General features: G+C 39.2%; 1 protein-coding gene across 47 annotated transcripts in view; it reads right to left on the bottom strand.

Annotated features, from left to right (window-relative positions):
• The window catches only part of DLG2 (discs large MAGUK scaffold protein 2), a 2,177,398-nt gene that overhangs the window by 362,120 nt on the left and 1,791,450 nt on the right, over positions 1-23,828 (bottom strand). Inside the window, exon 1 of one of the 47 annotated variants that reach the window (XM_056825217.1) lies at positions 21,343-22,004. The exons of 45 other annotated variants lie outside the window; for them this stretch is intronic. The gene's annotated coding sequence lies outside the window, so the exon portion shown is untranslated. Of the gene's footprint in view, positions 1-21,342; positions 22,005-23,828 lie in introns of those variants that run through there. One more of the 47 variants, XM_056825220.1, reaches the window with a different exon arrangement.

The following is a 23,828-nucleotide window of genomic DNA, read 5'->3' as shown; positions in this document are numbered from 1 at the left end:
TCGTAAGTTTCCTTATTTATAAAATAAGGACAATAATAGTCCATGACTAGTCCTGTCTCCTCCTTCTCCTCCTCCCACCCCACCCCAAATCATAAGGTTGTGGTAACCATCAAATGAGATAAAGTTTAAAAAGCTCTTTATTCTGGCTGCTTCCAGCATTTCCTCCTTGACCTGAGAGTTCTGGAATTTGTCTTTAATAGTGCTGGGGTTTTTTAATTTGAGATCCCTTTCAGGAGGTGATTGGTGAATTCTTTCAATTTCTATTTTACTCTCTTGTTCCAGAACAGCAGGACAGTTCTGATAATTTCTTGCTTTTTTTTTTTCCAGCTAAAAATATGATGGGAAAAGGGACAGGACCTAGGATTTCATGGGTACAGAGAATTCTCAGATGAGGAAACTCCCTCAACCAATGCAGACTGTCAATCTTTCTGCAACTCACTAGTTTCCCAGAATTGCCTAGGATGGTAAGAGGTTAAATGACAACTTGCCCAGAGTCCCAAAGCTAGGATGTATCAAAGGTAGAATTTGGACCTAGGCTGTCCTGGATCCAAGGCTTCCTTTCTAGTCACTATTCCACATCCTACATCTTATTTTTCTTAACTTCCAACTCTGCCTGATCAGTACATTTGACATTTCACATAGCCTGAAAAGCAGAAAATGAGAACTTGAAGAATCTCTGACTAAAATCCTGGTATATATCATATCACAAGTTCTTCAAGTACTCTATACTTCTCTGGTTTATGAGAAGCAATAAATTAATATAAGAATACTGACAGCAATTACCCACACAAGGTTAAACTCTGGCAGAGATTATTGGTTTGTCAATGATTGGAAAAACTTGAAAGGGTGGAAGGGAGGGAATGGAAATTGTTAAATCCTGCTTGACTAGGAATAAAGAGATTACTGTGCTGGCTTTTAGAGGCCAAGTTGGCAAGAGAGTGGGTAGCAAATTGGATTTGAAGTCAAAGGACCTAGAATTAAATTTTAATTCTGCTACTTATAATTAGAGTTACCTTGAGCAAGTCACTTCCTACCTCAGGGACTTATTTTTTAAATGATAGGCTTAGACTAAATGAACTCCAAATCCTCTTTTAGCTATAAATCTATGCTCTTAACATTCTGTCTTAAAGCCTTATAGGGCTTTAAGATTTTGATGGAGAGTTCACCTCTAACACAAACATTCTACACTCTAAAGTCTTTTCTACCTCTCACAGTCAATATTCCAAGGTCCCTTCTAGTTTGAACATTCTATAATTAAACATCTCTTCTTGCTCCAACATTCTCTTGTCTCAGGCCCTTTCCAACTTTTACATTCTATATTCTAAAATTTTTACTCCTGAACACTCCTTACTTAAGGTACCTTTATTCCAACATTCTATGGTTCTATGAAGGTTTTCTTGAGGTTTCTTGATGTGGTTAGATAATTACACATGAGAATGAGCAGAGAAACAAATGTGAGATGACTTCAGATGGAGAAAAACAGCTTGGAAGCTGACTAATTGATTATAGCTATTACTGCAGCTGATTACAATGTCTACACCTAAAAACACAGGGGTTCAAGGTTGGTTGCCCCCTTCATCTTTGCAAAGATGGGCCCAAAAGCAACTAGGATGATGTAATATAACACTATTCAGGCCACTAACAGAAAACCTGTTGCTTCTTTTATATGATGGGAATTATGCCAAGTATCAATAAGGTAGGCTGTGGCTGCTCCTGCTTTAAGAACCAGGTATTAGTATTTTCTATTATTAGTATGAGGATGGTGAATTTGGAGAATATCTTTTTCTGTATTCTGTTTGTTTGACAAAGTTTAATGAATAATGATACCCTGCTGCCTATATAAATAACATTGCAAATAACCTACTGTTAGTAGGCTATATACTTAGATATTTTCCCAGTATTAGGGATAGGCTTCCACTTGTCCATCTCTCTTATCCAAGTCCCTTTATGACCACTGGCACACCCTTGTGATATAAAGAGTTGGGGTTAAGAGTATAGTCTGTGGTATTAGAACAAAGCTATTTGGCAAATATGGAGACTCAGTTCAACCAACCAAGCTAACCTTCACTTGCTGGTTCTACAACCTTGGACATAATCTCACTGGCTATGATCTTCTGATCTATAAAACGATAGAGTTATACAAGATGAATTTAAAGGTCTCTACTAGCCATAAGAAGGGAGAAAGGAGGGAAGGAAGGAAGGAAGGAAGGAAGGAAGGAAGGAAGGAAGGAAGGAAGGAAGGAAGGAAGGAAGGAAGGAAGGAAGGAAGGAAGGAAGGAAGGAAGGAGGAAGGAAGGAAGGAAGGAAGGAAGCAAGGAAGCAAGGAAGGAAGCAAGGAAGGAAGCAAGGAAGGAAGGAAGGAAAAGAAATTAGAAGGTTTGAGGTAGAAAGCACCTTAGAGACCATCTAGTTCATTTTACAGAGAAGGTAATAAAGACCAAAGAAAAAGAAGTAATTTTCACAAGATCACAAAGCTGACTCACAATAGAATGAAGACTTATACTCAGTTTTCATGAGCCTCAGACCTGGGTGCTCTCCTCTACCTATACCAGGTGCCTTTCTTTCCACACAAAACAGGACAGTGGAGATCTAACAGAACTTAAGGCTAATTAGGCCTTTCATTTATCCCCTTCTAAAAAACCTGCTGGATTTAAACAGTTGAGTTTGCTTAGGACGCTTTCTTTATTATTTCCTTTGAATGCTTTTAAATGGTAAACTTTGAAAATGTCATTGAATGGGGATTATAGGTTTTCTAGAAGAAATTCTAGTTTCTTCCAGGGAAATATAAGTTCTACAGTTGGGCTTAATGGGATAGTAAATCTCTAAAGAGTTAAAAATAAATAATTATAAATGATAAACTGTCCAAAAATAGCCATCACATCACAGGAATAGAACATTAAACTAAGAGTACAAAAACCTTGGTTTGTTACCAATTAGCTAAGGGACCTTGGGCCAATTCCCTTCCCAGGGCTCAGTGTCCTCTTCTAGAAAGGAAAAGGGATTGAATATAAAAAAAAATTATAGAGCACAAAGGTAAACAGATTAAATGATTTGCCCAGGTCAAACAGTAAGTATTTGAGGCTGAATTTGAACTCAGGTCTTTCTGACTCCAAGCCTACTATCTACCTAATCACTTAGTAAGAGTTTAGACCCATGATGGCGAACCTATGACATGTGTGTCAGCACTGATGTGCATAGCCATTTTCAATGACATGAGTCTGCGTATGGGCTCAACATGCCTTGGGCCCTGGGAGCCAGGGAGCTATGTGCCCACAACCCTGGCAGTGGCCATGCCCCAGCCCAGCCTAGGAGTGGGAGTGGGGGTATGTTCCATGTGTTGGCTGTAGGGGTGGGGGTGGGGAGCACCGGCAGCCCACACCAGGCAGCTGGGGCATGTGGGGCTCCCATGTGGGCAAAGAAGCATGCTCGAGCAGGCAGACTGAGAAGGGAAGAGGCAAGGTGGAAGACTGGGCAGGGCTCCAGCCAACATGCAATGGAGAACTGCCTGGAACCAATTACCAGACACTTTTAGCACCCTGAAAAATATAGTAATGGCTTTACTCACAATTTTTCCTTCTATGTACTTTTGTGAGACCTTAATCTCAGCATTACATAATATCAAAATCAACAAAAAAAAACAGATTGACAGATGAAATTAGTAGTCCTTGCTTGGGCTTGAAGTATACAAAATACCAACCTTCAACTGAAGATTTAGCCAATGAAATTCAGCAACAAAAGTTACTAATAGGCAGGTTAAAGAATTCCCCCTCCCCCTCACTTATCGGCACCCCGCATAAGTTAAATAATATCAAGACCAACAAAAGAAACCAACTGACAGATGAACGAAGAAGTCACTAAGCAAGTAAGTTAAATAATTAGTTTTGGGTTTATTAAATAGTTATATGTTACAATTATACATTTTTGTTATTTAAACTATAAATATCGTGAAATTGTGGTTTTTTTTTTTCCCTAAGTGACAAACCACCGGAAGTTATGCTTTGTTTTTGGTGAATTTTGTCTTACCAAGCTCAAAATGTTGCTCATCACTGAATTAGACTAATCTTTCAAGAATTCCTTCCAGGACAAACATTCTATGAGCTACAAGATGCCAAAGCATTCCAATAAGGAGTACTCTGTGAGTCACTAACAATTGTAACAAATTTGCAGCAGAAGGGAGTTAAAAATCTTAGTGTTTGACTCCTTTTGAATATGAATACAAATGGTCTGAAAGGCATGTGACATTAAGATTAGAAAGGTGTGAGAAGGCTACAAAAATGAGAAATGTCCCTGCTACTATTTGCCCCCAAGTTGTGAAAATTTCACCACTAGAAAGTCAGACAAGGCTTAAAATGCAAATATTCAGGCAAAGAGAGAGAGTGGGGCTAATACATAAAGATGATATAAGTCATTATCAGTTTTGTATGGATTAGTTTGTAGAATTTTTCCTTAGCTTGCTGAGAACAAGGCTCAGAGAATAGGAAATATGTAATAAATATGGGTGATTTGGAGGAGCCAGATATTAGCAGACTCTGAACCCAGAAATCTTGTATTTTGGGATGGTTGAGGGAAGGAATTTAGTAGAAGCGGAATGAAAAGTAAGAATATTTCTTCCCCACTCTGAAATATAAAGGATAGTAGTTAAAATAATTACACATTCATGTAACACTTCATGCATTTTTTCAGTTTTATTCATTTTATAGATATCATGACAAATTACATTTATAGTGTTGTTTTTTTTTTAAATAAATCCTTACCTTTGGTCTTGTAGAAGAATGATAAGAGCCACACAATGGAAGTTAAGTGACTTGTCCACAGTCACACACCTAGTGAATGTCTGAGACCAGATTCTTGAGTTCAGGAAGATGAGTTTTCCTGAATACAAGCCCAGCACCCTACCACTATACCACTTAACTGCCTTATTTTTAATTTATCCTATACATATCTTGTTTGTTTTTGTTTGTTATCATGTTGTCTCCTTCATTAGACAGTGTGTTCCTTAAGAATAGTGACTTTTTTTTGGTATTCTCAACAACTAACATAAATATTTATTGACTGACTAGCTACTTACCTCAGTGTAGCAGCTAAATGTAGGAGTTCAATGAAACCCTCTTCCCCCCTTGCAAATCAACTTCCCTATCTTGAGGGCAGGGTGGGCAGATACTTAGGTTCTTTCCTTGTGTATGTGTGTTGCAGAGACATCTGCCAAGCACTTACTCAACACTATTGCCAGATTCATAGTCCCTGTCCCAGAATGCGGAGATACAGGTTAAGGATCTCCCTCAGAAATAATCTGGAGGTGGAGATATTTCCTGAACTGCCCCTTCCTTCCCTACCGCCTACCTCCCCCAGACTAGCACCTCTTTAGAGGGTACAGTGTAAAGTGACTTCATACAAATAATTTTTTATTCAAAGTGTTGAAAATGCAGGAAAGCAATTAGAGCTGAGAAAATAAATTTTTTAGAAAAACCACAACAGCATCTAAGATGACACATTTAGCTTTATGAGATGTTCACCAGGTTCAGAATTCATATCTTATTAGGATCAAATAAACTCCAATGACTCCCTATTACTTTCAGAATCAAATACAAAATCCTCTGGCATTTAAAGTTCTTCACAACCTGGTCCCTTTCGACCTTTCCAATCTTCTGATATTTTATTATCCCCCAACCACCCCATAAGGAATACTATTTAGCTATGTTGGTCTGCTTTTTCTTTCTTTTCCTTTTTTCTTCCTTCCTTCACTCTTTTCACCTTTTCTTTCCTTCCTTTCTCACTTTCTCTTTCTCCCTCTCTTCCTTTTTCCTTCCATTGTCCTTCCACCTTTACCTTCTCTCTTAGAATCCATACAAAGAATCAGTTCCAAGACAAAAGGGCAATAAGGGCTAGGCAACTGAAAATAAGTGACTTGCCCCTAACCCAGGTCTTTCTGTCTCTGGGCCTGGTCTTCTAGCCACTAAGCCACTTAACTGTCCCCTACTTGCTGTTTCTTGCTTACAACACTCTTATCTTCTGCCTCCAAGCCTTTGTACCAGCTGTTGCCCAGTTCTTATGAGACTTCCCTTCCTACCCTCTACTCTGAGATTCCTTTGCCTCTTTTAATTCCTATCTCAAGTATCACATTCTTCAGGAGACCCTTTCTGATCTTACCAGCTGCTAGAGTAACATGCTAATTCTTACACAGTATTAATTTTATATGTTCTGATTTACATATGTTGTTTCCTCCATTAGACTGTATGCTAAATGGCACAGTAGATAGAAGCAGGTCTGGAGGCCAGGGGTCCTGGGTTCAAAACTGGCCTCAGATATTTCCTAGTTGTGTGACCCTGAACAAGTCACTTAATATGAATTGCCTAGCCTTTATTGCTATTCCGCTTTAGGACTGATACTTAATATTTATTCTAAGACAAAAAAGTAAGGGTTTTAAGATACATATATGTGTGTGTGTATGCATATATATATATATGTATATATATGAGGGGCAAAATGGGGTAAATTCTATCACATCATGAGGCACGGGGGGGGGGGGGGAGGGAATATAACAATGGAGGAAAGGATGAGAGTGATAATGGATAATATTTAAACCCTACTCTCATAAGAGAATGAATAAGTGCCAGACTCATCAGGGTACACAATCCTATCTTACCCTATAATGAAGAAAAAAACACATATAAAAGATGAATGAGCAAGTGCATAAGTGTTATCTCCCAAGTTGCCTTCGAGAGTTACAGTGATAATTTACTCCTGAGGCTTACACAGCATTTAAAAGCACTGCTGCCCCCAAAACACAGTCCCAAAACCACCTGAGAGAAAAGTAAAAACCAGAACCAAAATCCCTGCGTCTATACGATCAAGTAAAAACAAGTCAGAGGAACAGCAGATGTGCCATTCCTTTCCCTCTGCCTTCCCAAAGACAAAAGGAAGGGCCAAAAAAAGGAGGGGGGGGGCAGAAAAAAGGGAACAGAATAAAAGAAAGGCAAGGGGTTGGAAGGAATAAATCCAGACCCAATCAGCCAATAGCAGATGACAATTTCTCTTAAAGGAGAGAAGAAATGGCCAATCAGAGGAGTGTGTAGTTGGTCCCTCTGGCACTCTCAACTCCATACGTAAGGGTTATTTCCCGGGATGGGACCTAAAGAGGAGTAGGGTCCGCTGTGCATTCTCCCCCAGGCTCCTGGGATGATCCTCAATTGTCAGATTGTTAGAGGTTTTCAGCACAGTAGACAGCTCTGTTCCCCTGGTCTGGCTCGAGCTTGCACTGTTTATACACTTTCCTCTAACCACCTTTACTTCTCGGGCTTTTGAAAAGCAGCCAAATTCTCTCGGGAATCCCACAGGTGGGGCTACCTTACCCAACTTGTTGTTAAGCCAGTCTCATTAAGGATGCTTGAAACAAGAGGCACAATTTAAGAATACAGGATTGTTGCTTTCACTTCAAGATAGAAACGGGACATTATCTGCAAAGCATAGGAAAGAATTCTGCAAAACTGAACCATTAAGACCAGCCTTGTCGTGGATCTCTCTAGATATAGTGGAAGGACCACTGAATTTAGAGTAAATAATCCTTGTTTCAAAGCTGGCCCTGGGGCAGCTAGGTGGATGGATAATGTCAGGCTTGGAGTCCGAGGTCCTGGGTTCAAATATGTCCTCAGACAACTTTCTAGCTGTGTGACCACTTAAGCAAGTGACTTAACCCTGTTTGCCTAGCCCTTGCCCTTCTATCTTAGAATTATTATTAAGATAGAAAGTAAGGGTTTTAAAAAAAAAAAAGCTATCCCAGTAAATAAGGATGCTTGACCCAGAATCAGGAAGGCATGAGTTCAAAGCCAACTAGATGTGTGTGTGTGTGTGTGTGTGTCTAGGCAAGTCACTTAATTTCTGTCTGCCTCAATTTTCTCAGCTGTAAAATGGGAACAATAACAGCACCCATATTCCAGGGCTGTTATAAGGATCAAATAAGATTATGTATATTTTTAAAGCATTCAGCACACTGGCTGGCACATAAAAGTACTTGAAAAATGCTTGATTACTATTATTGTTATTACTTTCTCTATGTTTCAGGGTCTCAACTTCATCATCAAAAAGGCTGGATTAGTTGATGTCTAAATGTTTTTCCAACTCTAACTTCTATTAAGATGGTCAAAATCACTCATTTATTTTTAAAATAATTACTGTGTACAAAATATAACTTTGGTGGCTAGGAGAGATACAAAGATTAAAAATGTCTTCAAAGACTATGCAGTCCTGTAGGGGTATGAGGTACCAACACAGACCATTGCAGTAGACAATAATATAAGAGAAGAGCATCAGAGGGCTAGGGATTAGACTTGTGATTTCATTAGTAGAAAGTAAATGTCCTGCAGGTCAGCACTTTCTCTCTAATTTACACTCTTAGAGAGAACCCTGCTGAGGTAAGTGTCTTAGCCTTCCTTAGTACTTGAAAGTGCTTTGGTTCCTTGAGTAACTTTTCCTTAAAGTTACCTTTCCCTGATCTTTTGAGAAATAGCTGCATAATTTTTATTTCCTTTAAAATTGCTTTAAGATCTTTAGAAATACAATTATTAAATTGCTGTTTTGCATGTGTGGGTATGTATGGGTGAGTTTAAAGCCAAACTGCATGCCAAGAGTCACCCAGTAAATATGTTGTCAGAAGATTGTGTCCAAGCCAGGTCTTTTTGGGATGGGCTCTGAATTCCCTATGCTATGGTGCCTCTTGAAAAAATATAGAAAACTAGGATGCAATGGCTCTGAGGGGGATGCTTATTACCAATGGCAAAGAAACACAAAATAAAAGAAAGTTTTATGAAAGAGTTAATGTGTATTAGAATTCTTCTGGTGAAGAAAGGAATTTCAAGCATACATAAAAGATATGCATTGAGCAAAGAGCTCATTGAGGGGAATAATATGACTGAAGACTGGATCTACAGCATAGAAGGTCCTGAATGCCAGGTAGAAGGACTGAGACTTTATTAAACAGGCAACAAGGTACTACTAAAGATTTCTAGAGTAGCATGATTTGGATCGAAGTTTAGGAAAAATTAGTCCACTAGTATAATGGAGATCAGGGCAGCTAGATGGTTAAGTGGATACAGTGCCAGGCCTGGAGTAGGAAGATACATCTTCTTTCTGAGTTCAAATCTGGCCTCAGACACTTTCTAGCTGTGGAACCCTGGGCAAGTCACTTCACCCTGTTTGCCTCAGTTTCCTCATATGTCAAATGAGCTGGGGGAAGGAAATGGAAAACCTCTCCATTATCTTTACCCAAAAAAAAAAAGCCAAATGTATGTTCAGTCCCATCCTATATACACATATATATATAATTATACACATGATGAATATAATATAGGGACAAGAGAATGAAGAGATAAGAAGACCTCTTAATAGGTCTTTTCATTACCATTCCAGGGAGGTAATCTTGGGAGCCCATTTCCATCAGTGGGCAATACATGATGCAGAAAGAGATATTTTGGTGTTTGCTTTTGAGGTGTAGAAAGTACCAAACAGACCATCTCCACCCTTCAGTTTCTTTGATTTTCTCTGTTCTTTAGACACTCAGATCAAATACTACCTGTTTGTCTTGCATCTACTTTGTATGTCTCTTTTATATACCTACATCTTTATCTGTTATCTCCTTTTACGGAATGTAGTTGAGTCCTTTGGGATAGGGGCTATTTTTACTACTTTGTAATGTAAATGCTTAGCTCAATGCCTGGGATGTTGAATTTAATAAATGCTTGATAAATTATTGATCCCATAATCCTATGACTTATTCTATATGCTGCTAGGAAGGTAGATTTTAGCAAAATATTGGAAGTTCTTAACAACTAGAAGCCTTTTCCATTTGGAATGAGCCACCTTAAAGACAGAGCATTCCAATCAGTGGAGGTACCTGTGTGGAAGCTGAATGACCTACTCTCTGATGGACTTAAGGAATCCATGGAGCATTAGATAGGGAACTCGATCACAGGCCCATATATAATGTCATATTGAAAAGGAATATATATAGTCAAACCCTTCCACTTTATAAGTGAAGAATCTGAGACCTAGAGAAAGGAAAAATGATCTGTCCAGGGTCACTTAGATATTAAATTGGAAGATTAGAATTTGGATTTCTAAAGAGTACTTTTAAATTCTAATCATAATGACAAAGATTTTATTGATCAGTTGTTGAGAACATGGTAGATGGATTGCTATACTGGGTAGGAGACTGCAAGTCCTTTCCAACCCTAAGATTTTTTTTTAAACCTTTACCTTCCATCTTAGAATCAATTCTATGTATTTGTTCTAAGGCAGAAGAGCTGTAAGGGCTGAGCCATGAGGGTTAAGTGACTTCCAGGCCACACAGCCAGGAAGCATCTGAGGTCAGATTTGAACCCACAACCTCTCTTCTCTAGGCCTGGCTCTCAATCCACTCAGCCACCCAGCTGCCCTTCCCTGTCAAGAGTTCATATTTAAATGAATCCTTATATCTAGGTTCTCCTAAAGAGTATTTTTTTTTTATAAATTAAAGGAAACCCTCCATTGAGTTAGTTTATTGGTGTCATCCTTCCAAAAGCCTGTGCTTACATCATATCTCTGTGTCACACTTTGCCAATTCTTGAAAATCTTCAAACTTAATCATTATTATTACTTTTTTTAGGGTTATCTGTGATCAGTGATCTTTGATGTTTCTGTTGTAATTGTTTTGGGGCACCTGTGTTCTGATTGTCCTACCAACTGGCTATTTCCTGTCTTTTTACTTCAGGCCTCCCTATTCCCTGAGGCATAACAAAATTGAACAATATTGAAATTAGACCAATTAATAACCCTACAACAGCCTCCAAGGGTTCAATGGAAAGGAAGAGTCAATCAATGTGGCGAACTTCATTGTTGTCTTATTTTAGGAAATTGTCACAGTCACCCCAAACTTTGGCAACCACTGCCCTAATCAGCCAGCAGCCACCAACATGGAGGCAAGACTTTCCACTAGCCCAACAATTACCACTTGATGAAGGTTCAGATAATGATTAACATTTTTTAGCAATAAAATATTTTTTAATTAAGGCATGTAAATTGGTTTTTTTTAGACGTAATACGACTACACATTTAATAGAGTATAGTATGGTGTAATCATACTATATAATTGTGTGATTTGCTTTTTTGCTGTGGTCTAGAATAGAATCTGCAATATCTCTGAGGTAGCCTGAAATGGATTATATAAAGAACTGGAGTTTGAGGGGAGCATACAGGAGGAAAAGTAATTTTTGAGTCTAAATAACTTTAAGGACTTCCATGTTTTCTTGGTGCCAGCTCTTCAGTTGAGTGCTGGCAGACCTGAGTTCAGGCAGATGCCTCAGTAGGAAGCTCTAGACAGCCAGACAACAAGGTTCAGAAGGGCAAAAAGGAGAAAAACATTACCTGCTTAGCATTTGGAGTGGAACCAGAAATGAGTCAGTGTTAGGTTTTGGTCTCAATTCTGTCATTAACTATATGACCTTAGACAAGTCACTAAAACTTTTTAGGCTTCAGTTTTCTCATACATAAAATGAGAGTTTTTGGTACTATATGATCTCTAAATTTCCTATCCCTTGGGGACAGCTGGGTAGCTCAGTGGATTGAGAGCCATGCCTAGAGACAGGAGGTCCTAGGTTTAAATCTGGCCTCAGACACTTTCCAGCTGTGTGACCCTGGGCAAGTCACTTGACCCCCATTGCCTAGCCCTTACCACTCTTCTGTCTTGAAGTCAATACTATGTATTGACTCCAAGAGGGAAGGTAAGGGTTTCATTTTTAAAAAATAAAAAAATATATATAAATTTCCTGTCCCTTTGAGAATGAAAAATGATTTCTACTTAGTGACAAAATAAAGGATTTTCCTTGGTTTTGAGGCCTGAGAAATAAACAATTTTACTCATTTAGAATTGGAAAAATGTGAAAATATGAACTTCTTATTACTCAAATCTCCTCTTTGTAGTCAGTGATCAATTCCACTTTGTTAAGTATTTATTGAAGGCTGGCTTTGGGTGGGTTGGAAGTTGGGGTTGAGAATGACTTTTACCCATCACAAATCATATCTTACAAAAGCACTCATGAAATCATAGATTTAGCAAAGGAAGGGGCTATCAGAGTTCAATCTCCTTATTTTACAGATGAGGAAACTGAGGCAAACAGAAGTGAAGCAATTTGTCCAGGAAATGGGCCCTAACATTTATGTATCCAAATTCCAGCATTCTCTGCATAGACAACACCATGCTGCCTTTAAATGACAAAAAAAAAAAAATTATACATTCCAGGCTCCATTTTGAGTTGCCCATGCTCATGAAGACAGTCTGCCAAAATTTGTTATCCACATATTTATTTATCGACTAGCCATGGGTTAGAGAAATTTAGTTTATTTGACCTCTTTTGAATATTGATCATTTTTCTATTTCAGCCGCACTCTGGATCTGTTCCTCAGCCTTATTGGCTGCCAGTAGAGCCAAGCCACTGTTGTGGTTGCCATGGAAACCACCTACTCATTCTCCCTGTTATTTCATTTGTCAATCTGCTAGGGCACGCAGGCTTGAAAATCTTACATTTTAAAAATATTTAAATAAAAGTCAATCAACCTCAACTAGGATAGGGAGTAGTCATTTTGGTATAAATGTTTCTTTAGGAAAAATAAAGAGAGAATCACATTATCACCAGAGAAGTGAAACAGAAGGGCGGCATACACAGTCTCCGTCTTTCATAGATTAAAAGTAAAAGGGAATAAGAAACAATTATAGAGGACCTGGCAGCTAGAAGAAATGCTGAGCATTGTAAACTTGGTTATCCACAGCATGGCTAGACAAGATAACCATCCTCAAAGGGTCTTATGGCCATTGTCTTGGAATGATCAGCTATCTACACTCATGGCAACTCTAGGAAATGATTGTGGTCAATACACGACAACTGTTTGTGTGTCATGAGATGATAATACTTTAAGAAGCCTGGAGATCCAAGTCTTGGTTACTTGTGGGATCTGTGATCTCTCCGATGTTGGTGCTCTGTCCAGTGACAGATCACAAGGCACTTTCCTGGGCAACTGTCCTTCACAACTTTTCATATATTCACCAGAGAAGGTTCAGGGTTCACCCAAGGCAGGTGCTCATCTGGAGATCAGAAGAAGCAATACAAGTGCCTCTAAAGATCTCTGAAGAACTCTGATATTGTTTGGGAGACTCTGGTGTGGGACCATCTGGCCTGGCATGCTTGCATCAAAGAAGGTGCTGAGTTCTATGAGCAAAACTGAATTGCAGCAGCTCCAAGGAGATGTAAATGGGAAATTTTGGATATATCTCCATCCCAAATATTCATATGGGCTCTTTGTGCTCAATCTGGGGTAGAGCCTTCTGAGCTCCTATTGGACTGATCAATCATAGTCAGACACACTGTACATTGACCCTAACATAGTGATGTCATTTTGATCCTCTTCAAGTACAAAGGCCAACAACCAGCTGCAGTTTGCCCAAGGTGCCAGGGACCTTCCTTGCATCCTACTGATACTGAGTGAATAATAATGAAGCATACAGACTGTGTTGTGTCCAGTAGCAACAATTAAAAAACACACAAACAACTGCAACTAACTTCTAATTCATTATCCTATACAAAATCACACTCGCATACATGGAGTTACAACAAACCACTGAGGAGCCTTCCCTTCTAAGGCTATCTTCTGTCTCCTTTCTATGTAGCTTATAATGACTGCTTTATATGCATGCAGACCATCCTCATTATCAGAATTTAAGCCATCTGAAGTGTAGAAATGACTTTACTTTATTCTTTGCCTTACTAGGGTTTAGGATAACTTTCTCTATCCACTGTGCCACTTAGGTGCCCCTGAAGATAGTCTTTGGGCTTTGTGTTTACCTAAAAAACAGAGAGGAGATAAAGAGGGGGGAAATGAGGAAAAGAGAAAAAGAAATCATACCTGGTGGCCAACCTTCTGATGACACCACAAAAGTGTCTAGGCTGATCCTTGGACAGCAGTCACATAGACCAGCACAAGGACTGTACTCAAATAGTTTATAGCTTGGTAAGACTTGCCAGCTGGAACTCAGCTGGCACAACTCAGGGTAATAATTCCCTTCTCCTATGCAGATGGGCATTTCACTGCTGATTCATAGGCTTTGTTCAATTTAATTTAACAAGTATTTATTAAGTATTATGAGCCAGTCTCTTTGTTGGATAGGTAGGTACTGAGAATACCAAGATAAAATAAAAATGTGTGCCTTCAAGGAGTTTTCCTTCTACATTGTGCAAATATGTGAATAAGTAAAATGTAAGCCAAACTGTTTTGGGGGTGGGCATCCATTTAACATGAAGGAGAGCTTGCTAACAATAGAACAAGGTTCATGGTCATGCATATCTGGCAAAGTGTATCACATCGTTAAAAAATATCAATAGAAATGTCTTTGAATAATGGTTAAGATTTTAGAATGTCCTTTAGAAGTTCAAATGCTAAGGCTTTAAGACTTTCTACCTGTGTGACTGGACAAATCATCTCCTTTCTTCTCTTAGCTTCAGTTTCCTCATTTGTAAAATTGAAGGATCCACTAGGCTTGTGCTCATAATGATAATTACACACTGCTCTGGCTAACAATCTTAAAAAACAAAGTTAATCAAATACTGAGAACAGATAAATATAATCTAAAGTCACCTCCCTGTGAGTCATTCAGCAGACGAATTTTGCAGCCTCAGCTATGTGTTATTGAAATATACTTTGGAACCAAATGGTTTTATAAGGAATTGATCTAAAGTCAATCTTACAATGGTATAAAATATTTTCTGTTCATAACAAGGAACATGGAGAAAAACATGGAAAAAATATTCCTGGTTCAAGTCCCATCTCTTCTACCTTCTAACTATACAGCCTTGGATGAGTCTTCTCATTTGTCAAATGAGAATAATGAAATTGTCTACTTCAATCAATTAACCCTAACCCTAAGTACTTAATAGTGATTAAGAGAGAAAGAAATGGCAAACCATTCTAGTACCTTTGTCAAGAAAACCCAATGGATAACATTGGCATGCTATGGTGGCCATAAAGAGCTGAATACAGCTGAAAAACAAAAGATTTTGTTAGAAAGCTCTCCTTTGTGCTAAATGGGTGCCCCCTCCCCCAAAATAGTTTGGTATACATTCATTTTACTTATTCATATATTTACTTCTGTGTGCACAATGTTTACCCTCCCTTTCTCATTAGAATGTAAATTCCCTGAAGGCACACACTGATTTTGTCCCAGTATTCTCAGTGCCTACCTACCAAACAAAGCATGTGGCTCATAATAGTAATAAATACTTGTTAAATAGAACTGAACAAAGTCAACTAATCAGCAGTGAAATGTTCATCTATATGGGAGAAGGGAATCATTACCCTTAGTTGTGCCAGCTGAGTTCCAGCTCTGGCAAGTTTTACTAAGCTACAAACTATCTGAGTACTGGCCTTGGGCTGGTCTACCAGTCTGCTGTCCAAGGATCAGCCTAGACACTTTTGATGGCCACCAGGTAGAGATTTCTTTTTTTTTCTTTTCCTCTCTCTCTCTCTCTCTTCCCCCCCCCCCCTCTGTCTCTCTGTCTCTCTCTGTCTGTCTCTCTCTCTCTGTCTCTCTCTCTGTCTGTCTCTCTTTCTCTCACACACACTATCACAAGGCTCACTATCAGGAATAGTTAGGTGGTACAGTGGATAGACAGCCATGCCTGGAGCCAGGAGACCCGAGTTCAAATCTGGTATCAGGCACATTTTAGCTATGTGACTCTGGGCAAGTCACTTAAATTAACCATCCTGTTTTTCTAACCTTTGTGATTGTCTTAAGAGTTGTTACTCAGAGAGAAAGTAAAAAATTAAAAAAAAAAACATACACACACACAACAACTATCTCACAGAACTGGAAGGGTGGGTTATGATGTCTACCAGAGGACGGAACATTTACACTGATTAATCTTAGCAACAAGAGCAACTAATATTTCTGACTTTCTTTAAGGTTAGAGAATTATTCTCATAACAATGCTGTAAGATAGATAGAATAAGTATTATCCCCATTCTACAGATGAATAAACTAAGACTCACAAAAAATAAATGGCTTGTCAAAGGTTATATAGCTAATAAGTACTGAATCAAGATTCAATTCCAGGTCTCCTGACTTCATGTAGATGTTAGTGTGTTCTTCCTAAGGGTAGCATCATGTTGTCTATCACTAAGTTAGTCAGGATCAAGATTTCAAGGAACAGAGACAAAGCCTTCCATTAAAATTCTCCAACTACAGTGTTTGTTGGATAATATAAAAGCTACAAAGGCAAACTCATTCACACAGTTTAGAAGCAGCTAGCTAGAAGAGTGGATGGAGCCTTTGATCTGGGGTCAGGAAGCAAACATTTACTAGTTGTATGACCTGAACAAATCACTTCATTTCTACGTGTCTCAATTTCTTCATTTCTAAAGTAATAACTGCATTTTCAGGTGTGGAAAGGCCCAAGGCATGTACACACACATGCACAAAAGTAAGCACCCACCTTGCAGGCTGATTGTAAGAATCAAATAAGAACATTTGTAAAACATTTTTTGTAGACTTTAAGGTGCTATATAAATGCTAGCTACTATTATCATCATCCTAGAGTGGATATTTATATATATTACATATGTTTATATTATATATTTATATATAACATATCTTTATATATTACAACATGTACACTTTATATGATACATATTGCATGTTTATATTATATTTTTATATATTACATGTGTTTATACTTTTATATATTTCACAAGTTTATATTATACTATACATATTTCTATAGGAGGACAGGAAAGGTTCAAAAAGAAGTGTACACCTGTGACCCCCCCTCACTTCCACCATTGGGTCCCAGTCTTTGTCTGACCTATGGAAAGAAGTTGTTAGGTCAGTGCTGTCCATTGAGAGGGTTGTTAACTCCATAAGGCAAGACTGCCTTTTGCCTTTCTTTTAGGCTGTAGCACTTAGCACAGATCCAGATAAAGAGGAGAAGCTTCATCAATGCTAGTTCCCTAACTGATGCACAGAAACAATCTAACCATTGGATGGCTTCATACATATCTTAGGGTCTAGGACTAGGTGGATCAACCCAGGCAGAGCCTCTTTCAGATTCACCAGTAAAGGGGAGGCAGAAGGGCTCAAATCTATTAGAGATAGTAGAATTTCTTTGAAGTCTGGGGCTTCCCTCTTAGATATTTCCAAGTGGGGCTGGCTGTCCCCTTTTTACATGTCCTCAGGCAGCTAGGTTGTACAGTGAATCAAGTGCTGAGTCTAGGATCAAGAAGACTCCCTGATCTGAGTTCAAATCAGCCTCAGAGGAGCTGTATGACCCTGGGAAAGTCACTTCATTCTGCCTCCCTCCTTTTCCTCATCTATAAAATCACCAAGCTGGAGAAGGAAATGGTAAACTGCTCCAGTATCTTTGCCAAGAAAACCACAAATGGGGTCATGAAGAGTCAGAAACAACTGCAATGATTGAACAATAACAACAACAAATTATATACTTAAGGGGGCAGCTGGGTAGCTCAGTAGATTGAGAGCCAGACCTAGAGAAGGGAGGTCCTGAGTTCAAATCTGCTTCTAGATTACTTCCTAGCTGTGTGACCCTGGGCAAGTCACTTGACCACCATTGCCTAGCCCTTATCATTCTTAGAATCAATATAAATAAGATGGAAGGTAAGGGTTGTTTTTTTTTTTTAATTATATACTTATCCTTCTCTCCCTGCACTGAATTACTTGCAGGAATTAACACTGGATCAAATAGATCTTTGATAGATTTAGTCAGTCAATAAGTATTTATTGGCCCCTACTATGTGCAGAGGTTTAGTGCTAAAAACTGACAATATAAAGACAAAAGGCAATCCCTGCCCTAAAGGAGTTTACAGTCTAAGGAGGGAGACAAAGTGCAAACAATCAATATATATATATATATATATATATATATATATATATATATATATATACACACACACATACATATATATTCTTAGAAAGAAAGTACTAAGCTCCAATGGGGAGCGAGAAAGACAAAAATAGAACATTTATGGCCTGGGGGGGAGAGGTAAACTGGGATTGGTAAGAGAGGACACAATGAATACACAAACAAATGCAAATATAACCTGTATCCAAAGCAAATGGCAGTTTGTTTTTTAACCCTTATGTTCCATCTTGGAATAAATACTGTGAATAGGTTCCAAGCAGAAGAGTGGTAAGGGCTAGGCAATGCAGGTTAAGTGACTTGCCCAGGTTCACACAGCTACAAAGTATATGAGGTCAGATTTGAACCTCTAGACCTGGCTCTCAATTCAATGAGCTGCCCCCCACATTCATATTTTTAATTGATCCAGTAAGAGCTAGGAAGAGCTCTTAGTTCACTTTGGAAAACCTCTACAGATCCCTTACCCACACTCAAAGGGCCAATGTCAAGCTGGTTACACCCTTGGCATCAGCCCCAATGACAGACTCCTCCCTACTCTATCTTCAGTTTCGGGAGAAGAGTTTGTTTCCTAAACTGTAACTAGGTTCAAATCATAATAAAATCTGAAAGCTATCCCACCAGCACCTACCTCCTCCTTTTCTAGAGTGGCCAAGCTCAGGAATAATTTCACATTTGAAGTTTATTCTGTTCTGCTTTTGATAACCCCTTCCTCATCAGGGGCTAGTCTCATGAACAGCACAGTTCCGACATCTGAAACTTGCCAAGTATCTCTCCCATGACAACTTATTAATGAACTCTTTCAGACAATGCATGATTAGGGGCACTCCCCAACGAGGGGTGTGTCTAGGCTGCAATGTATACCTTCCTTGTAAAACAACTGCTTGACAAGAAAAGTTAACCTTCTCTCCTGTACCCTCTCTTAAATCCATGGCTAAACCACACTCATTTCATGACTCATGGAAATGCTATCGGGTATCATATTTAGTGTCCCATTTTAAAACTAGCACTACTAAACATGATTACAAAACTAAAAATAATGGGATGAGAAACACTCAAGTGGTTCATTGGGACCAGTAGGATGCTTAGATGGCACGTCCAGTGTGCTGAGGAGATACTAGGGGGAAGAAGTATCATAGGATTACAGAATCCCACTTGGAAGGCAGAGAATCCTAGAACTTGAAAGCTGAAAGAAAGTTCATCAGTCATTTAGTTGAACCAAGTCTTGAAAGTATTTAGTTATGATAACTTAGGCTAAGCTTGACGACCTCATGACATAGCCCATTCTGCTTTTTGACAGCTCTAGCTGTTAGGAAGCTTAAATTGCCTCTGCAATTTTCACCCACTGTTCCCAATTTTGCCCTCTGGGGCCAAATATAGCAAATATTACCCTCCTTCCATATGACAGCCCTTCAAAGACTTGAAGATAGCTATCATGTCTTCCCTGAGCCTTTTTTCTCCAGACTAAACATCCTCAGTTCCTTCATTCAAGCATCCTAGACATGAACTCAAAGCTCATTATTGGTCCGGTTGGTTTCTCCTGGATGTTAACATCTTCAGCTTATTAATGTCCTAAAATGATGGTGCCCAGAACTGAAACTAATACTGGAGATGAGGTCTGATAAGAGCAGGGTATGAAGGGGATTCCTCCTTATTTCTGGAAGCTCTGTCTCTCCGTGCAGTCCAGCATCAGATATGACATACCTCAGAGCCTATGTAAAACAAACTCAAACTAATGAGGAACATTCCTAAAATCACCTCTAATATCAATTGCTTTGTTTCACACAGCAATGAAGAATTATAAAACATTCATATATTATCTTATTTGAATCATATAACAATGCAGAGAGGTAGGGACTGCAGGTGTTAGTGTTTCCAGTTTAGAGATGAGATGCCTGGTGCTCTGCAGAGGCAGATGACTTACCAAGATCTCATTAGCTAGTACCACAAATAACATTTAAATTCCTATTCCAGGGGGGCAGCTGGATGGCTAAGTGGTTTGAGAACCAGGCCTAGAGATGGGAGGTCCTGGGTTCAAATCTGACCTCAGACACTTCCTAGCTATGTGACCCTGGGCAAGTCACTTAACCCCATTGCCTTAACCCCATTGCCTAGCCCTTATGGCTCTTCTGCCTTAGAACCAATACACAGTATTGATTCTAAGATGGAAGGTAAGGGTTTAAAAAAAAAATCCCATTCCAAGTGTATAATTGAAAATCTGTTACCCTAAAAAAGAATTACATTTCCCAGGAGCCCACTGACTTCTTGTCATTATGTACTTCTTGTAGACGGGATAAATATTAAGTGGGCAGTCCTGCCCCTCTCTCTTTGGCATGATGGCATTGAGTTTGGTAGCAGTGGTAGCTGGGATTTTAAATGGGTTGATCAGCCATGGGCACCTGGTCTTTATTTTGTATCCTCTTTATTCCTTGATTTCTAATGATCATTAATATATCTCCTAAAATATAATATTTTTATTATGTGAGATTTCATTTTAATTTTTATACAAGTCAGGCCCAGTGCTCTTTCTATTATACCAAGATGCCTTCCATATATTGTGGTAATCATCTTCCTATGTATATCTTTTATGAGGGTCAGCTCACTACCTTATTCTTTTTTTTTAAATAATCCTTACCTTCTGTCAATATCAATTCTAGGACAGAAGAGAAGCAAGGACTAGGCAATGGGAGTTAAGTGACTTGCCCAGGGTCACACAGCTAGAAAGTGGCTAAGGTCAGATTTGAATTCAGGGTCCTCCTAACTTCAGGCCTGGCACTCTATGCACTGGACCACCTAGCTGCCCCTTGAAAGTCTTTGAAAAATTATTTAATTATTGCCCATCCTTGTCCTCCAATTGGAAACCACGAGTAAGGAGTAAATAAACAAGATGAGATTTGAAGAAGCAGTGAGGCATAATGGCCAGAACTGAATTTGGTGTGATTTGTAGTTGAGTTGCCTGTGTGAAACCTTCAGCAAGTTAAATAAACTTCAGTTTCCTTATCTGTAAAATAAGGAGTTTCAATTAAATGCTCAGTAAACTCCCATCCAGATGATCCTAAGTATGAAAGACTTGCTATCTACTCTTAGTGCCACCATCTTTTGGAGAACTGGCAAGTTATATAACTTCCTAGGACTCAGTTTCCTTATCTGCAAAATAAGGAGTTTCAATTAAATGCTCAGTAAACTCCCATCCAAATGACTCTAAGTCTAAAGACTTGCTACCCACTCTCAGTACCAACATCTTTTAGAGAAGTTATAACATCAAATTATTCAATTGGAATGTCACATAAGGCGTAAAAGCCACCCAGCATAATTCTTATCAAATGAGGTCAACTACTTTGCAACAAAACAAAACCCACCACCACCAGGCTGGCCTCGGGGATAACCAATGACTCACAGGAGAAGAAACAGGCGACCCTTCTCTCAGTTAACCACCGTGAAGTGAAGCAAAAGCAGGAAAAGTCGCAGAGGGGGTAAATTCCCTTCGCTGGCAACTCAAGGAACGTTCCTGTACCCTGTGGAGCCAGAGCTTCCCAGCGTGAGTGAGCGAGAGATCGAGGGAGCGAGCTAGCGAGCGAGCGAGGGAAGGAGGTTCACTGTCAAAATGTCAGATAAACCACATCACTTTGCATTCGGTGTCTCCAAACCAGCCGGGCCAGTTCTCTCCGGATCGTGTGAATCTACAAAAATGCCCTATAATTTTTTCATCGCTGCTAATAAAGAACTCGCCAGCAGCTAATTTAATGCTGCTCCAAGGCTTCAAAACCAAGTTCCAGGAGAAATGAGATTTGCTGCCTTTAACAGCTCGTGCGCTTGGCCACCTGCACGAAGCTGCCCATATTTACTACGGACTCGTTTCTCTGCTTGAAGAATACGCACCCCCTTAAAAAAAAAAGTGCTCCCTTTAAAAAAAAGAATTCAGTTAAAGGAGAAAGCCACTTCCTATGTATGCTAGAAAGTCATACCAGAAACCAAGGAGCAATAACTTTCATTTAAGTGCAAATTTTGAAACCGGCAATGTGGAGGACACACCCCAGCTGTTTGCGGCTCTATTAGAGATAAGTTCAAAACATTGGACAAAGAAACCCTGCCCTGCGTCCTACTGCCCCCCACCCCCACCCCCAAAAGTGGATCCTGCTGAACCTGTGTCTTTGCGGGGAGGTTTGGGGGTCCTGGTTTTGCCAAAGGAAGGCAGAAAGCTAAGGAGACATCAAATAATTCCTGTTGAAACCATTTTATGTTTTGAATGACTTCATCTGTATAATGGGTATTTTATTTCTTGCCCCGCTCAGTGGGAGGGGGAGGGAGCTTAGAAGGGAGAGAATTGGGAACTGGAAAATAAAGAGTTTCAATTCAAACAAACAAACAAACAAACAAACAAACAAGCATTCTTTGTTCTTGACATTCAAACTACCAGGGGAGACTCTCTCTCAACTGTAGATTCCTAATCTGCACATGTCTGGAGCCATTCATTAGAGCTAGAAGGTGTTCCTTCTGCAGACAAGTCAGGACAGCTTTCTGCCCTTGTCCAAAACTGCATTTTCAAGCATTATAATCTTAATATTAACTGAGGCGGTAGAATCTCTTTGCTTGGAGTTGATTGGCTCTTTAAATTGGCTGGCAACCAGTTTAATATTTTCCCTGTGGCAACAATACACTGTAGAGTGTACAGGATAGAGGGCTAGTCTTGCTGTTGGGGAGACCTGTGTTCAGGTCCTACCTCTTTCCCATCTGTATTGGGTGACTGAGAGCAGAACACTTAAACACTCAGGGTCTCAGGCAGTCATCTAAGGCTATAATTGAGAGATTAGTGGTTAATCTGCATAAGCAGAAGGAGTTTCTCCACAGGTTCTGACAACAATGAAATCACAGGTTCAGATCCCACTTCAAAAAAAAAAAAATCAGTAAAGAGAAAGTAACACTTTATGCATTAGTATTCAGTAAGTAAGAAATAACTTAGATTACATAGAAATGCCTGTGGGGAAACTGAGGACTTAGAGTCAAGAAGGTGAAACTAGGAATCATTTTGCAAATATTCATTCCTAGTTTATGGATGAAAATAAGATTAAATGACTTGTCTACAGTAACTGTGTGACTTTTTTTTTTAAACCCTTATCTTCTGGTTTAGAGCCAATAGGCAAAAGAGTGGTAAGAACTAGGAAGTTTAGGGGTAAGAGACTTGTCTAGCTAGTCACCCAGCTAGAAGTGTCAGAAGTCATTTTTGAATCTAGGACCTTCCAGCTGTCCTTACTCTGGACCTTTTTACCCATTTTTTCATCTGTATAATAATAATAGACATTAACTTGAGAGTTGGCAGAATCATAGATTTAGAAACAGAAGAAACCTTAGAAGTCTTCCAGGACAAGTCCCTTACTTATGAATAAAGAAACAAAGTCTCAGAGACATTGAATTGCTTGGAACACAGATCTTCTGACTGTAAATATAATATTCTTTCTAGTATATCACATTGTTGTTATGCTCAATCAGCAAATAAATATCTATTAACCACCTACTCCATGCCAGATACTGCGCAAAGTGATGGGGATACAAAGAAAGTCAAAACCTGGTCCTTGCTCTTTTTTTCTTTTTAAATTCTTACTTCGGGTTAAAATAAAACTCTAAGAGAGAAGGACAACGGCTAGGCAATTGGAGTTAAGTGACTTGCCCAGGGTCATTCAGCTAGGAAGTATCTGAGGTCAGATTTGAAAACCAGTCATTCCTACTCCAAGCCTGGCACTCACAGTGTGCCACTTAGTTGGCCCATGATCCTTGTTCTTAAAGAGCTCATATTCCTCCAGGGGAGATACTACACGAATGAATCAAGTTATGTAACGGGAAAATAGGAAATAATTAACAGAGGGAAGGCTCTAGAATTAAGGGGGA

The sequence above is a fragment of the Monodelphis domestica genome, chromosome 4, assembly GCF_027887165.1.
Source record: "Monodelphis domestica isolate mMonDom1 chromosome 4, mMonDom1.pri, whole genome shotgun sequence".
Lineage (NCBI taxonomy): Eukaryota > Metazoa > Chordata > Mammalia > Didelphimorphia > Didelphidae > Monodelphis > Monodelphis domestica.
This window is presented reverse-complemented; position numbering and strand designations above follow the sequence as displayed.